The 14,142-nt window shown below is 46.0% G+C and overlaps 1 protein-coding gene across 7 annotated transcripts in view; it reads right to left on the bottom strand.

Moving 5' to 3' along the window:
- ST6GAL1 (ST6 beta-galactoside alpha-2,6-sialyltransferase 1) overlaps positions 1-14,142 on the bottom strand; it is a 156,952-nt gene that overhangs the window by 51,652 nt on the left and 91,158 nt on the right. Inside the window, exon 1 of one of the 7 annotated variants that reach the window (XM_024244138.3) lies at positions 4,779-4,993. The gene's annotated coding sequence lies outside the window, so the exon portion shown is untranslated. 7 annotated transcript variants of the gene reach the window in all.

Below are 14,142 nucleotides of genomic sequence, written 5' to 3'. Positions count from 1 at the left end.
CCATTTTTATTGTATTTTACGAAACTACTGATGTGAGAGGAATTGGGGAAAAAATTTGGTTCTTCACCACCAATAGTTTGAGAAGCCTTGGCTTTGGACAAACAGTTCAATCAGGCTCTAGTCTCAAAAAGCTAGATTGAAATCCTGGCTTTTGTACCGTAAGTTATCTTAGGCCAATTAGTTAATTTCTGTGAACCTTGTGTCTTCATCTGTGAAGGATAACAATACTTAAAAGGTTGCCCCTGCAGGGCTGTGCTGACAATTTAATGATAGATTCTTATCACTTTATTTTAGCTAATAATTAATGAGCTTTTACTATGTGCTAAGTAATTTACAGGCAGTAAAGGTCCTGTAATTTGGTGAAGCTCATTTAATTCCTGCAGCAACAACAGTGCCCAAGGCAAGGACTGTTATCACCATGTGCTTCACAGAGTCCCCAGAGGAGCCTGCCCAGGCTGTCTGGCTCCACCACCCCAGCTCCTACCCACTGAGTTCTATCAAGTGGGAACCAACATGGGTCAAAATATTAATCATTTGTCAAAACATTTCTGACAAGTCACTATTTTGCTCAAAAGCGCAGCAAAGGTCGGAAGCACGATATGCAACAAGAAACCGACTTGTAGCTGGTGAATCTGAGAAGACAGTGAAAGAAAGGAAGCCATGAGGGGCGCGCAGTGCCTGAGAGGCTGTGACTGTTAGCAAGTGTTTACCTGAGGACAGGCCCACCTGCACAGCTCATGGTGGGGAGGGGGAGATCCTGCCCAGAGCAAAGCCCTGAAGATAAAGGGCTTTCACTCCTGCCAAGGGTCTCTTACCAGAGATTACATCTTTTCCCAGCCAGGCAGCACTGATAATGAAGTCCTCAGAACATTTCCCTGAGTACATTTCTCCGAGTACATTTCCCCAGAGGTTTTCTAAGAGTCTGGAGAACAGAAATTTGTTGGGGGGTGTTGTGTCCCCACCATGAGGTCAGGCTGCGGTCCCTGACCAGAGCCAACCACTCGGAACTGATTAGGAGAGCTCTGAACTCCAGATTGACACAGCCATGGCAAAGGGAAATCATGAGCCATTTGCTACTGTTTTCAACCTTGCACCCCACGCACAGACAGAGAGACATGTATTCGTAGAAATATCTGCCTTCCTATTTGACGGGTGCCTGGCAAAAAGTAGGCCTTTCGTGCCCCATGAATTCCCTTTCTGTACAATGCCCACTCCCCACTACACACCCCAGCCTCAGTAGGCATCTCCCACATGCTCACCACACAATTTGCACTCCGCTTGGTAAATCAGCATTAAGCAGAGGAGAGCGCAGGAAGGGCCTATATAGAGAGTTGAAAAAACACTTCACCCCTCCCCAGCAACACAGCCACCCACTCTTTCCTCCACATCCCTACACTACACCACACCCCTATGCTACAGAGAGGCAGAGAAGGAAGAAAATGGGCCCGCCATCTCCTCAGAAAGAGGAACTGTCTCACCTCCTAATCTTTACTACACTGCTTCGATTTTTCCTGGAGTAATTTAAAGCAAACGCCAGACTTTGTATCAGTTTCTTGCTACCAGCTCTTCCCAACTGCGGATCCAACAAAAAATTAAGCCTTAATGTCCTAAGACCTCCATTGTATGCAATGCATCAACTAACTCCCATGGCATCTAGAATTACCTATGTACCACCCCTGGGAGAATCGCACCACCCCTGGGAGAATTGTACCACCCGGGAGAGAATTGTACCAACCCTGGGAGAATTGAGAACGTAGACCCTCAGATTCTCTACACTGTGAGACACACACACACAGACACACACACACACGCACCAGGTTCTGCCAGAGAATATACGAATATAAATAATAATTCAATATGATCACAATGCCATTATCACCTAATATCCAATTCACCTTTAAATTTTTACCAATTCTCTCAATAATGTCTTTTACACTAACCTGCTCAAAAGAGGATCCAAACAAGGACGGGACATTTTGTTAAGATGACTGGATGATGTGCCATTTTCAATTCTCTCTTATCTAGAATAGTTTGTCACTCCCTTACTTCTTTTCCATGGAATATATTTGTTGAGAAAACGAAGTCATTTCTCCCGTGGAGTGGCTTATGTTCTGAGCCTGGCTCACGGCTTCCTCAGGGTGTTGTTTAATGTTCTCCTCTCTGCTCTGTGTTTCCTTAAACTGAGTGTTAGATTTCAAGGCTTGTTGAGATTTGGTGGTTTCAAATTCAATGGTTCTCCCAGGCTTTTTTTGTTAAAATATATACACATATACTTTCTCTCTATATATATATAATACACAATACACATATATGTGTATATATATGTGTGTATAGAGAGAGAGAGTATATGTGTGTGTACATATACACACACACATATATACACATATATATAACATTTAGGCTGGGTGCGGTGGCTCATGCCTGTAATCCCAGCACTTTGGGAGGCAGAGGTGGGCAGATCACAAGGTCAGGAGATGAAGACCATCCTGGCTAACACAGTGAAACCCCGTCTCTACTGAAAATACAAAAAATTAGCCAGGCGTGGCGGCATGCACCTGTAGTCCCAGCTACTTAGGAGGCTGAGGCAGGAGAATCACTTGAACCCAGGAGGTGGAGGTTGCAGTGAGCAGAGATCATGCCACTGTACTCCATCCTGGGCGACAGAGTGAGACTCTGTCTCAAAAAACAAACAAACAAGCAAAACATGTATATATGTATATATATAAAACATATACATATATACCCAAAAGGATCTAAGTCCTGGTAGTCTAAGGGAGTTGGAGGTGAGGAAATGAATAGGGAAGGTTGAGTTCTTCTACTTTGTGGTGGCCCCGGGGCCTGTGAGAAAACTTACACCAATACTCATGCGATAGGTTCATTTTTTTTTTTTTTTATACTTTAAGTTTTAGGGTACATGTGCACAACGTGCAGGTTTGTTACATATGTATACATGTGCCATGTTGGTGTGCTGCACCCATTAACTCGTCATTTAGCATTAGGTATATCTCCTAATGCTATCCCTCCCCCATCCCCCCACCCCACAACAGTCCCTGGTGTGTGATGTTCCCCTTCCTGTGTCCATGTGTTCTCATTGTTCAATTCCCACCTATGAGTGAGAACATGCAGTGTTTGGCTTTTTGTCCTTGCGATAGTCTGCTGAGAATGATAGTTTCCAGCTTCATCCACGTCCCTACAAAGGACATGAACTCATCATTTTTTATGGCTGCATAGTATTCCATGGTGTATATGTGCAAATTTTCTTAATCCAGACTATCATTGTTGGACATTTGGGTTGGTTCCAAGCGATAGGTTCATTCTTTCAGCAAATGCTGATTGCCTACTGTGAACCAGACTGCAGACACAGCAGTAGAGAAACCAGCCAGAAATCCCTAACCCCTCCAGCACTCACCTTATAGTGAGGATAAATAAAGAGTCAAACAACATAAATCCGTGGTGCTTTGCAAGGAGATAACTGATATGCAGACAATTAGAGTAGGGAAGAGAGATAGGGACAGCTTGGAGTGGGTGAGGTGGAGATTTAAATCAGATGATCAGAGAAAGCCTCACTGAGAAGAAGACATTTGAGCAAGGGTTGGAAGGAGGTGTAAACCAAAAATAAAATCCTAAGCCCCCCACTAACCAACTGAATGGACTCCTTTTTGGCCACGGGCACCCCCAGAGAAACCTGGAAAACTGAATTCCCAGTCATGACAGAAAGGAGGTTACACCCTCATCATACCCCTCCCTTTTGGGGTTTAGGCACAAGTGACCAGCATTAAGGTAAAATAGAGATTGTAAGACTGACAAAACAGACCCTTTATGACAATAAGATACCAAACTATACACAATACCTAAGGCCATGAAAGGCAAAGATTAAGTCATACCCTACAAACAATACAGTCTCATTAAATGGGTTTTTAAATTAGCCCAGTAAAATGTAGCTTACTTTCCAACCTGACTCTGGTATAGTATCACATGACAGCAGACTCTGAAGGAAATTAAAATATTTTACCCCAAAATACATTTTTTTGACATATTTGGAAAAGGCTGCCAGACAGCCTTCGGACTGCAAAGCCGTCTTTGGTGGGGGAAACATGCATCTCCAGAGAATCGATATTAATGTCTCTTCCCTTGCTAAGCCTTTCCCAGATCTAGGAGAGATTAACTGAGAGTCAGACACCCAAAGGTCTGAGAAGAGACAATCACTATCTATTCACCCAGACGGCTGCTATCTATGAGGCTCCAACCACCCAACCAAGGACCTTGGCCCCCACAACCTCCTTATCTTACTCAGGCATTCCTTCCTACTGACTTCAAGTCACTAGACAATAATTTGACTCTCTCAGCTACGGTTAGCTAAAGAATCCCTAAAACGCGCTTAAGACTTGTAAGGGCCCTCAGCCCTCCCCTAACCCTCAACCCCCCAAGTCCCTGTGTAGGGAAAACTCTCTCTAGCCATCTTTCCTCTGCTGTCACACCACAACAATCAACACAGAAGATGACTTATGTGACCATATGTGTGGGGGTCCCACCCCAACACCAAGCAGTGACACCACCTTGGTGTCCTCTAATTCAGTTCCAACACTATCTACCTGGAAATAGTGTCAGATCCTACAGATTGAGGGCTTAGTGTGCAAGACATCCCCCCTCCACCAGTCACAAGTCCAGGCCTCCAGAACTTCTTTCTGACCAACCAGCTTCCATTGGGGTTCCCCTCTCTGTGGGTTCAATTAATTTACTGGAGCAGCTCACAGAACTCAGGGAAACACCCTACTTACATTTACTGGTTTATCATCAAGGATGCTGCAGAGGATACAGATGAAGAGATGCGTAGAGTAAGGTATGGGAGAAGGGATGCAGAGCTTCCACGCCCTCCCTGGTTGTGCAGCCCTACAGGAACCTCCTCCTATTAAGCTATCAGAAAGCTCACCCAACCCTGTCCTCTTGGGTTTTTATAGAAGCTTCCTTGACGTCAGCATTTCTTCCCCCAGGGCATAGGGTAGGAACCTCTCATGGGAAGGTCTTTTTTTTTTCTTTTTTTTTTTTTGAGACAGAGTCTCGCTCTGTCGCCCAGGTTGGAGTGCAGTAGCATGATCTTGATTCACTGCAACCTCTGCCTCCTGGGTTCAAGCAATTCTTCCTGCCTCAGCCTCCCAAGTAGCTGGGATTACAGGCGCCTGCCATCACACCCGGCTAATTTTTCTATTTCTAGTAGAGACGGGGTTTCACCATGTTGGTCAGGCTGGTCTCGAACTCCTGACTTCAGGTGATCCACCCACCTCGGCCTCCCAAAGTGCTGGGATTACAGGCATGAGCCAGTATGCCTGGCCTCATGGGAGGGTTGTAAGGCCCACAGTCAGGCCAGAAAACATTAAAATCTTGCCTTGGGGCAGGTGAAAGGATGGCAGCAGAGAGATTGTTTCTTAGGGCCTGCCCTTGAAGTCTAAAAAGCCCAACATTCTAGCAAGACTGTAGCAAGGGCTATGGGGCTATGCGCCAGGAAACATGCGTGGAAACCAATACATAGTCCGGGCATGGTGGCTCACGCCTGTATTCCCAGCACTTTGGGAGGCCGAGGCAGGTGGATCATGAGGTCAGGAGATTGAGACCATCCTGGCCAACACGGTGAAACCCCATCTCTACTAAAAATACAAAAATTAGCCGGGCGTGGTGGCATGCTCCTGTAATCCCAGCTACTCAGGAGGCTGAGGCAGGAGAATCACTTGAACCCAGGAGGCGGAGGCTCAGTGAGCAGAGATCACGCCATTGCACTCCAGCCTGGGTGACAGAGCGGTACTCCATCTCAAAAAACAAACAAAAAAAAACCACCAATACATATATCCTAACACCACACCCCCTCCCCCACTTTGAGATGTCTCACATTTTTTGGACAGAACTACCAGTTACCTTCCATGTACTGATTTCCAGATATCCTTGCCTATAATGCCTGTCTCCCTAAAATGTATAAAACCACACTGTGGCCCGACTGCCTCAGGGCCACTCACTCAAGGCTTCTTGGGTTTGTGTTTTCTCTAAGCTACAGTAACTCACATTGCCTCAGGATAAACTTCTTGAAAATATTTTACAGAATTTGGTTTTTCTGTTAACAGAGATGAAGGAGGCGACCATGCAGATTTCTGAGAAAAGAGCGTTGCAAGTAGAGGGAACAGCAAAATACCTACACAGGGGCAGCCAGATCATGTGGCGCCTTACACAGGTGTAGGGGTTTTGGCTTTCATCTGATTAAGACTTTGCTGATGTATGTTTCAAAGGCATCACCGGATGCTGCCTTAAGAATCAACTGTAATAAACAGCAGGTCTTATAGATGTTACCAAATTTAATCCTTACCACCACCCTGTGGGGTGGGGTATTAACAATCCTCTTTTTTAAATAAAGAAATTGAAACTCAGAGAGTTTTTAAGTCATTTGCTCAAGATGTCACTGTAAATGGTCAAACCAGGGTGTGGCCAGATTATTCGTTTTTTTGTTGTTTTTTGTTTGTTTGTTTTTGTTTTTTTTTTGAGACAGAGTCTCGCTCTGTTACCAGGCTGGAGTGAAGTAGTGCGATCTCGGCTCACTGCAAGCTCCACCTCCCGGGTTCAAGCAATTCTCTGCCTCAGCCTCCCGAGTAGCTGGGATTACAGGCACCCGCCACCACGCCCGGCTAATTTTTGTATTTTTAGTAGAGACGTGGTTTCACCGTCTTGGCCAGGCTGGTCTTGAATTCCTGACCTCGCGATCCACCCGCTTCAGCCTCTCAAAGTGCTGGGATTACAGGCATGAGCCACCACACCCGGCTGACCAGATTATTCTAACCGACAAACTGGTCGTGCTCTTCATCCTATGTCCCTCTACTCAGGCCCTTCCAAGGGCTACTGCGAGCCTCTCTGCTTTATCACATCAACTACAGTTGCTAATCACTGTATTGACCTTCCGGTGACACCTGTTTACTCTGACCTGATCTTCATCTCCTTAATCTTTAGTGCACAAACCTCACCCTCATCTGGACCTTAGAACCCAAACTTTCTGTTCTTAGACTTAGAGTGCTTGACACCCTTTTGCCCCCAGAGGGTACCTCCACAAGCCATAGTGCCTCCGAGAGGGGCTCCATGTGTCCTAGCCGCCAGAAACCCTCTCCCATGAAGGACTCCCATTTCTCTAAGATCTTGGATTCTTAATGTGTGCCACCTGAGCTGCCACTTAATGCTCTGACCCCTCTTTCTCTTTCCTCATATCAGGGATAGCTGGCTGCCCCACCAGAAGTGTGCTCCTTCTGCCATATAGTTATTGCTGTCAATTACTGCCCAGAGAGGGATTGCATTTTACACACACACAAACACACACAGCATATAGATGGGATCATTTTACTAGTTATTGGTAAAGAAATGTGAGCAAAAATAACATACATCACTTCTGGGCCGAGATGGTTAAGATGTGAGTTTATTTGCTCTAGCAGCTAGCATTACCCTATAGAGCTACTCAGTAGAGACTTCCTGAATATTTATTTCTATGGTTTAAAACCATCAACAGAATATTCAGCTATAGATTTTTCATATCTCCTCATCCCAACATTTCACAATCCCAGTGAAATAACAGAAGCACACCCTAATTTAATCAAAGCCGAGAGGTCCTAAATTCTTCCACATCAAATCATACCTCTTGTTTCCCCCGATATGATTCCAAGATTTTGAAAGATGTTGTCAACTAACTTTAATTTAAAATTTGAGTTCTTATTTGTTATCAAATGAACAAAGATACTGTTGCCAATCAGAGGTTCTGAACGGCATGAGATTGCCACGACTACCACAGTCAGTTGATAAAAGTTTAGCATAAAACAAAGAAACTTGATTTTCTTGGCTGCACAGGTTTGCTGTGGTGAACACGCTTCTCCCATCCAGCTTTTCGAGATACTCAAGTGTCTGGTGGATCTCTGGAGGCCCTGGACAAGGGACTCTGGTTAGTGGAGCTTACTCCAATAATCATAACTTTGTGATTACAGCCATAGACACAATTCTTGCTTAGCATAACCCTGTGATGGCTAATACTGAGTGTCGACTTGACTGGATTGAAGGATGCAAAGTATTGATCCTGGGTGTGTCTGTGAGGGTGTTGCCAAAGGAGATTAACATTTGAGTCAGTGGGCTGGGGAAGGCAGACCCACCCTTAATCTGGGTAGGCACCATCTAATCTGCTGCCAGTGCAGCCAGAACAAAAAGCAGGCAGAAGAATGTGAACAGACTAGACTTGCTTAGCCTCCCAGCCTACATATTTCTCCTGTGCTGGATGCTTCCTGCCGTCAAACATCGGACTGGGCAGTTCTTCAGCTGTGGGACTCGGACTGGCTTCCCTGCTCCTCAGCCTGCAGATGGACTATGTGGGACCTCACATAGTCCCATTATCGCGTGAGTCCATACTCCTTAATAAACTCCCCTTTATAAATACATCTATCCTATTAGTTTTGTCCCTCTAGAGAACCCTGGCTAATTCACCTCCCAAAAATCAGGTTCTACTGGTTGGCTAGACACAGAAGGGTGCTTAGAAAAACTACCCCCAACAGCCCCTAACTAGGCAAAATTAAGGCATTCTATGTTTCTCCAGAAGAATCTGATTTCATGTGTTTAGAAATCAGGAGAAAAACAATGTAAAATTACGATTTTCCTGGAGTATCAGATCAAACAGATATCAGCCTGCCTCTCCATCTCAGCACTCACCAGGCAAAGGCAGAGTAGCAGTTACATCGGAAACCTGCCTCCTCCGGGACACAGCAGCAGAGCTGTCAAAGATGGGCAAGGAATCAGGCTGCCCGGAATTCTCACATGCTAAGTTGCAAAGGAGAACCAAATGGCAACAAAACAGGAACGATTTCTAGTGAAATACCAAAGATAAGGATTTTCTCTGAAATCCTACTAACGTGGGTCTGATGATTCAAACTCCACTTTAACTGTGTCTTTAGTGAGGACAATGTCTACTAATGTCTTCTTAAACATCATGTCCTCCAGGAATTCCAGGGCTAGGGATTGCGCCAGGCGGCCGTTCTTTCCATCCATGTCCGTCGTGGTTTTCGTGTTATCAATCTGGGCAGGAGGAAGTCTAAGCCAGTCTTCCTTGACATTTTCTAATTGCCAGAATCACTGAAGTGCAACTACCTCTCCTTAAAGTCACCAAGGCAACAACTGTTTACCTCTCTCGTCTTAACAAACTGACGTCATTGCTAGAACCCGTCCAAGGCCAAACGGACCCCCTACAAAGAAAAAGGGGAAGGGAACATGAAGGAGAAAAAGGTTGTTCATGAAGCCATGAAGGTGAGTGGTATAGGTGAAGGGAACCACTTAGAACATTGTTGCTCTATCTTACCTGGGCATAATATCACCTAGGAAGCATTTTTAAAATATAGATGCCTGAAATTATCCTCAGTAGCTTCTGATTGAATGGATCCGGACCAATAAACATCCAAATAGTTTGGAGGAATGTAAAAGTTCACAGAGGGTGGCCTTGGGCAGAATGGGAGAGAGGCCAGGCCTTTCCTCGGAAGGGAGAGGCAACACCAGTTCAGCCTAGGGTAGACATAGTTAATGAGTCAACACACGGCTCAAGCAATTAAAGTCCCCAGTTAACCCAGCCTCCTCCACAACCTAGGAAGTCTGCTGCCCAATAACAGCTCAGAGTTACTGAGGAAATGGCAGGGCCACAGCTTCAATCCAGGGCCCCAGGAATTTCAGGCTACACTGTCATCAACTCTGTCCTTCTGGACTCAAAGGGGATTGCCTGTTATGAAGAATTCACATTGATTAGTAGGCCAAAGTGAGTCAGTACTGCTGGACAAAGAGCTAATCACCCTTGCATTGAGGTGGGCCTTTCACTTCTCTCTCCTCTCCACATGGTGATCTTGTCTTGTCTTTGGTCACCAAATGAAGAGGCAGCAACATGGCTGCAGCTCAATCTCTTGGGCGAAGGGGCTGCTACCCTCTGAGCAATCCCAGGCCAAGCCCAGAACTCAACTTCTGCTCTTGGCCCACATCATTGCCTCCTGGGAGGCAGGGGCTGGTTCTCTGAGGGTTTTCACATTTGCTTCCTCCTTACCATACCTGAAGAACATTTTATATCTGCACTTTCTGGGTTCTTAATGGTGCATGTTGACCAACGTTTGGACATTTTTCTTTGGGGGACAGATCCACAGAAGTCATCACTCAATGGTTCATCTCAACCCCGAACTGCCTCCCCGCATTACTCTTTCCCTTCACTTTAGGTCCCCAAAGGCAGCCCCAGCTCCAGCCCATGTCCCTGGAGAAAGCTTCTCAGACTTTCCAGTGAGGAGTCCTCCACCAGTGTCGACTTCTACTCACACTCCTGACATGCACACACACTCTCCTGCACTCCCGCATGCTTCTCCAGGTGCTGCGTGTGGGAATCTTATTTTTCCAGTCAGAAAAATAAGATTATATCCCTTCTCTGTCTCCTTTTTAGCACTGCCAAGCACAGGATAGGCAAGTGGCACTTGATGAATAGAATGTCTGGCTGGCATCCACCGCGGGGGCTTGTGGTGTGTGTTGGGGTGGAAGATGGTTAGTTTGTAAACAAGAAAATGGTTTTAGACAGGAACCGAAATCATCAACCAGCATGAAGCACCTGCTGGGTCTGTGGCTCTGTACAGAAAGAAAGGAAGGATGAAAAGTGACTGTGATTGCCTCCTGGGGGGTTCCCACGTGCCAGGCACTGTGCCAGCTCTGGACATCCGACAGCTCATTCAATCTCACCACAGTCCTCCAAAGCCGGTACCGTGTTATCCTTTCCATCTTACAGATAAGAAACCTGAATCTCAAGGAAGTTAAAGGACTTCTGCTAGTAAATGGCAGGGCCAAGGTTTGAACCCAGAACTGTCTGAACCCAGAACTGTCTGAATCCAAGACTGTACTCTTTTATTTATTTTTATTTTTTTTCCTGAGACAAGTTGTCACTGTGTCACCCAGGCTGGAATGCAATGGCTCAATCATAGCTCACTGCAGCCTCGACCTCCCAGCCTCCACCGATCCTCCCACCTCAGCCTCCTAAGTAGCTGGGACTCCAGGCACACACCACGACACCCAGCTAATTTTTGTAATTTTTTGTAGAAACAGGTTTCATCACATTGCTCAGGCTGGTCTTGAACCCCCTGGGCTCAACCAGTCCACCCACCTCGGCCCCCCAAAGTGCTGGGATTACAGGCATGAGCCACTGCACCCAGGAAAGACTGCATTCTTAGCCTGAACTAAGATGATCATCTTGTTTGACCTGTGACTCTTTCAGCCAAAGCCATGCCCACCTAACCCTGGAATTTCAGTGATTTTCAGTGAATGAGGAAGGTCCCAAGCCCAGAGCACACTTAGGATGCTGGACACTTAGCATTTTATCTCATTGAATCCTCCAGCAGCCCTGGATCATTGCTAATATTATAGTTGACCCTTGGTATTTACAGAATCAACATTTGGGATTTTTACTTTTGAGAATAACTCCAAAGGTCCCAGATATGAAACAGCCTAAGTCTGCTAAGGAGTAATTATGAAATGTGTGCAGTAAGAAGCTCACAGGGGCCAGTCCCTTCGTATGCAAGAGAGTTCACACTCAGGCTGGAACCCAGTGTGCAGGGGATACTGTACCCTCCATGTATTAGGAAGTGACAGAAATACCTGTTGGCTTGTGAATTATGGCTCCCAGAGAAACAAAACTGCTAGTCCATGTTAGGGAGAATTTACACTCAGTGATGAATTTCCTTTAACAAATTTAGAAATCCCTACTGCCTTTTATTTGTGGAATCAATAAAGAAGAAAGCACTTAGATTTTCAAGTGTGCTTGACTGTATTTACGGTGTAAGGGGGAATTATGTGCTCTGGTGGCTTGTGTGTGATTTTGTCATCTGTCAAGCAAAAACAAAATGCCTCCTCTTAGGCTGCTGTACACAATAAATGAGATCCTGGCAACAATGACCATAAGGATGTTGATTTGAGAATTGGCAAAGATCTCAGGAAAAATCACTCAAGAACATCAACATTCTGACACACTGTGTCAACATTTTATAGATGAAGGAACCACAAATGGGAGAGGCCAGATGACTTGCCCAGGAATGTATTGCAATCATGCCAGTGCCCTTCCCTCCCCACAACCCGTAAGCAAGTCCTCAAAACAGTCCCAACTCCTGCATGCTGACCAAGCACAGAATATGGACTTAGGAGGATGGAGATGTAAGAAGCAGGCCCAAAGAAGGAAGAGAGCTGCCCCTGGGCTGCCTGCCCTCCCCACACCTCACCCCAGTGCTGGCCTGGGAAAGACAGAGCTGTGAACTTGCCTGTTTTGACCACATCCATCCAGGTCAATCAATTCAATCAAGAGGCTGGTAACTGGGAGCTCAAAACGGTGGGCCCAGAAAAAACTAAAGGGGACCAAAGACCAAGACTGAGAAGGCAAAAGACCCTCTGACAAGGCTCAGTTTGGAGGAATGGTGCTAAATTTCATTTGCACCAAGACTTGGAGTCAGACAAATCTAGATTTGGATCCCGGCTTTGTTATTAATCAGCATGCAAATTTAGGCAAATCACATGACAGTCAGGGTCTCAGTTTCCCCATCTGTAAAATGTGTGCAAAAGCACCTACTTCACAGGACTGCAGTGAGGGTTAGAAGTAAGGATTGTGCAGTGCCTGGCACATGCCAGGTGCTTAATAAATGGGAGCTGGCAAACCTGTACCTGCCAGGAAGCAGGGAAGGAGGGTCAGAAGGCTGAGGCCCGGCTTGACTGCTGTTGGGTGTGAAAAGTCTTCATTTTCAAGGATGAGATGAAACTTTCGGGAGTGTCATGAATCAGTATTTATCTTTGGCTAAACACGAGACCTTGATGTTCATCTCAACAAAACCAGTATTTGCGGCTGGGTGCGGTGGCTCATGCCTGTAATCCCAGCACGTTGGGAGGCCAAGGTGGGTGGATCACCTGAGGTCGGGAGTTAGAGACCAGCCTGGCCAACAAGGTCAAACCCTGTCTCTACTAAAAATACAAAAATTAGTCAGGCGTGGTGGCACACATCTGTAATCCCAGCTACTCAGGAAGCTGAGGCACGAGAATAGCTTGAACCCAGGAGGCGGAGGTCGCAGTGAGCCGAGATTGCATCACTGCACTCCAGTCGGGGTGACAGAGGGTGACCCTGTCTCAAAAACAAAAACAAAACAAAACAATAGTTGCCACTTTTAGTGTTAGCTATTTCAAACACTGCTCCACAGCAAAGAGAATAGGAACGTGGGACCCTCGTGGAAGGCAGGGTCAAGGGGGTGTCACTGTGAAGACTGAACTAATAGAAAAAGCCTGAAACCAGAGCACAGATGTGAGGTCCTCCAACTCTCCAACCAAATCACTGTGTGTCCTCAGAAAAGTCACTTATCTTCTCTGAGTCTCTGTTTCCTCATGTGAAAAAAGGGCTTAACAGTCCCTATTTCACAGAGTTATGGGAAAGCACAGGGGAACTAATAGATGGGAGAAGCCTTTAAACTGTGCAGAGGAAATGTTTGTTATTTTAAGTCTCTCCAGACAGTGCTCTTATTTCATCACTTCTATAGAGCCATAGGAATTAAGGCTTACAGATTAAGTCAGCTCCCATTTTAAAGAGGAAAAAGAAACTGTTCAAGAAACACTGAAGACACTAAAGGTCTCCTCCATTGTGAATTGAAGTCATCGTGACTGGTACAGAATCATTTTTGTGTGATCATCAAGATGAAAACACAACATTGTTAAATTCTCCCTGAGCCCTTCCACCTCACCCCTGTCAGCCCTCTGCAGCCCCTGCCTGGTGGAGAAGATTTGCTTTCATTTCCACAGAGCAGGTGCTCACGGCCTGACATAGGAAATGCTGGTAGACCTGACGCCTCACAATGAAGCCTGCTGACTTCCCTGGATTTCCCCTCCATTTGGAAAATAGGCCAAACTCACCGCACCTCCCACCCTCATGCTTAGACCTCTTGCACTGAATGTGCTCAGGGGACGAAAACAGGAAATCACTGAGATGGTCCCAGAGAGAAATCACGGGCAGGCTGGCAGCCCTATGGCCTGGCATCCAGTCTTGACTTCAGGAGAAATACCTCTGTGCCCGATCAGCAGCACCCTTGCTCAGGGCTGAGAGAGTGT

This window comes from Pongo abelii, chromosome 2 (assembly GCF_028885655.2).
Source record: "Pongo abelii isolate AG06213 chromosome 2, NHGRI_mPonAbe1-v2.0_pri, whole genome shotgun sequence".
In the NCBI taxonomy this organism is placed as follows: Eukaryota; Metazoa; Chordata; class Mammalia; order Primates; family Hominidae; genus Pongo; species Pongo abelii.
The sequence above is the reverse complement of the archived record's forward strand: the minus strand, read 5'-3'. Positions and strand labels throughout refer to the sequence as shown.